At 31.8% G+C, this 3,505-nt stretch overlaps 1 long non-coding RNA gene across 1 annotated transcript; it reads left to right on the top strand.

Moving 5' to 3' along the window:
- Window positions 1-8: 8 nt before the first annotated feature.
- On the top strand, window positions 9-866 carry LOC129572995 (uncharacterized). Its single transcript, XR_008688540.1, has 2 exons — window positions 9-198; window positions 286-866. It is a non-coding gene; the product is annotated as an uncharacterized LOC129572995 (long non-coding RNA).
- The last annotated feature ends 2,639 nt before the right edge of the window (window positions 867-3,505 follow it).

Here is a 3,505-nt window from a genome sequence, read left to right on the forward strand (position 1 = left end):
GATTTTTTTGCATTTCTCATATAAATATCTTGATTTCATAGGAGAATCCAAAGCCAATGTGTCCAAAGCTCTTTGTGTCGTTCTTTGCCCTCTGTATTCTTGTTCCACTGCCATTCGCCTCACTGTTTTATTTTTCAATCACTAAGGCGGATCCAGCCACGGGCTCAGCTATATTCTTCTTGCTATTTTGCTTAGCAGGTAAATTGTGCATTTTTCATTCAAATTTTAACATTATTCATGATTTGATGACCATTTTGGTTATGAATCTTTTACATTTCTCCCTAGGTCTGGCTTATTACGTGTGGATCGTACAGTATTCCTTATTCAAGTCGATAAAAGAAGCCGAATTTGCCAAGTATTGTACATAGGATGGAGAGTTGAAACGTCAACAAGTCAAATCCAAGTAGAATAAACTTTATTCAATGAAATTGGCGTTTTTTACAAACAAAATTCATATTTGGAATTGCCTTGTTAGCATTTTAAATCATTTAAATTCAACAACGGATCAATTCTTCTAATGACTCGTAACTAAGCACAATTAACAGCCGTAGTTTTTAATCAAAATGTGGATTAAATTTTATTTAGTGAAATTTGTGTCAAGTTTCAATCAATACGGGTTGAAAAATAAATTTAAAAAAGAAAGAAATAGTCAATTGACCTTACTCGCAGTCTATGAAATACACAAATGTTTGAGATTAAACTTATTGTTAGCATAAGTTAGAATAATTGTTTACTAAAACTAAATGTACTCTGTATAAAAAACCATATCGATCCAAAAAGGCATCATACATTTTTCAAAGCAATATAAATTCAGTGAAGAGAAAACATTTATCTGAGAAATAAAATAACGTTTGTTCAATAAGAAATTTCATGTTTTACTTTGTGATTCAGAAAATTATTCGAATTCATTGCATTATTGTACTTCTAAAGAACATTCGAAGTAAGTCCACCGCTGTTGCGATATACTGCAGTGCTCTAATCCTGATTATTTTAAATAAAAAAACGTAAATGCAATTTGAAATTCAAGTCGACTAACATGAAACATTCAAACGACGATTTTTTTTGTCGAAAATAAAGAATTCTCTTCCCATTTAATGCAAAATGAGTTCAATGAGATTTGGACATCTATTGTGTTTTCGATGTATCGAGGTAATTCAAGAGAATTGAAGACACAAATTATGTACATGTAAACATGGCCAATGTTTTACATCCAATTTTCTTGCAGCATAAACTAATTGAGTTCGTTCGCCAATAGCCGTTGACCCCATCGATGCTCTTTTTTCCAACCAATTCAACAAAATAACCCGCTTTTTTCTCTTTGTTGCGTGTTTGTTTCTGTCACACTTTAATAAATAATAAACCAAATTTGTATGTCCCCTGTGTGGTTTATTTATGTCCGGTCATCAGAAAAGTGCTCCATTATATATTTATCTGATGTGTACATTGTACAACCACACCCAAACATCTAAATTATTTCCAAAAAGCGTGGACACAATGAGTAATTGACTCGTGTTGTCAACAGGTTTGATTTTATTGATTCAAAAGTATCTTTAGTTATAAATAAAGTCTAAGGATACCAATTATGTTGATATTCTATAAACTGATTATTTACAATATACGTAACATAATTTTAAATTTGTTATTCATCAATTTAATTTACGTATGAAATTAATAATTTCCTTTCGACTACACCGATAAAATAAAAATAAGCTGCCAAGTTTATAGCCACTTCTAAAAACAATTGCTATGTGTGCTCTTCTTTTGAACGACAACACACCATGTGCCCAACTATGAAACATCGTCTATATCAAACATAGATATTAAGTGTAGGCTCGCTCAATGAATATCGGAATCATTTTCTAAATAAATAAAATTCTAAATTTATGCTACCGGCAAATCACCCCATTTTCCAATCATCACAATCATTTTAAACTTCTTCGAATAAGGGAATTCGTGTTGGCCTTCATATTTTATGCGTTATTCTTTCATTTCATTCATTCAGGGTTGCTCACTTTAAAAAAATGCCTTACTGTACGTCGGATCACATTGTTTTCAACAAAAAAATGTCTTCTTTAAGGTGTCTTCTATATTTATGCCCTTTCCACTTACTTCCAAAAATAGACACATTTAAACAATAGATTTGATTGTTCTTTGATTGAATTAATTGTGACGCTATCAATTGATACATTCACCTTCTAATCCAGCATGACTGAAAATGTTATCAACATCGGAAAAAATGAGATACAAGATAATCTTCAACTTACAAAATGTATGTGAAAGACGACATGATTTGGATTTGGTTTTGAACTTCCCTCATTTGAATAATTCAAATTGAATTAAGCTAATTTGTTCAATCAAAAGGAAATAATGGATTGCATTTTCACAAACATCTCTCGATGATGATATGAATTTGATTAAATGTAGCTTCGCTGTGGCTTGTGGCGAGAGCTGCGTCTAAGGCAAACTACATGCTACTAGCGCCACACTGAAATACATTTGATTTGCATTGTACACGTAAGCGGTGGGAGTTCGAACTATCAAATTACAACAACAAATTACACAGATAGGCGCATCCCTCGGCTTGTGGTGTGAGCTCGATGTTCATTTCTTCGAAAATGAGTAACGAAATATCGTACAAGGTTTGTGATATTTAGTTTTACCGACATATTTTTTCTTCATGTCCGTTTTCTTCATCACCTTCTGCTTAAATTGTGTATTTACAAGGACATTTAAACTGACTCTCCCAGCTTTTTCTCTCTCATTCTAACGGTCACACAGACTCGTTTCTTTGTGAATGGCTATTAGAGTGATAGAGATGTCGTTCACAGAACTCAATTTTAATGTTCTTTGGCACACAATTTGTGAATCAAACATCAAAATGAAGTCATAATTTTGAACATGCAGTTTACAGAACTACCGATAGCCGTTTACTCAACGGAATGGGCAGATTTACCGTTGATTTACTAAAAATACATTCAAATTGAAGCAAGCAAATAGAAACAAAAACTCACAAATAAGGAGAAATGGAAATAGAAAAACAAAGCCAAAAGTAAGAACCAATGTTTTGAATTTCATGTCAAATAAAAGCAATGTTTCACAAACAGATTTTTCATTGTATTTTTCTCATTTTTTAAATAAGAGCTCACATTTTCATTACCAGTCAATCTGTAGCATAAGTATCTGTCATCACTGACACTGACAGCTATTGTTCATTAGTATTAAGAATCGTACAATAAATCAGTCGTTTACCAGCACTCATACTGTTCACTCATTCACTGCGTTACTACAAGGCTGAATGTCACAAAATCTGTTGTATCGGTGACTTTGATTTGAAAAAAACGTTTGTTGTCAGCATCATTTGTGCTTAAGAGAAATTTTCTTCCAGTTGATTAATAAAAATAATTGATAAAAATGGTAAAAGTTAAAAGAAATACTAACTGTTATTGTTTTATTTTTCATTATATTTTAAATTGATTACTGTATATAATTATTTTGAAGCCAAAGC

The sequence above is a fragment of the Sitodiplosis mosellana genome, unplaced genomic scaffold (assembly GCF_009176505.1).
Source record: "Sitodiplosis mosellana isolate CC-2019 unplaced genomic scaffold, AAFC_SMos_1.0 Smas_scaffold_5843, whole genome shotgun sequence".
NCBI lineage: Eukaryota > Metazoa > Arthropoda > Insecta > Diptera > Cecidomyiidae > Sitodiplosis > Sitodiplosis mosellana.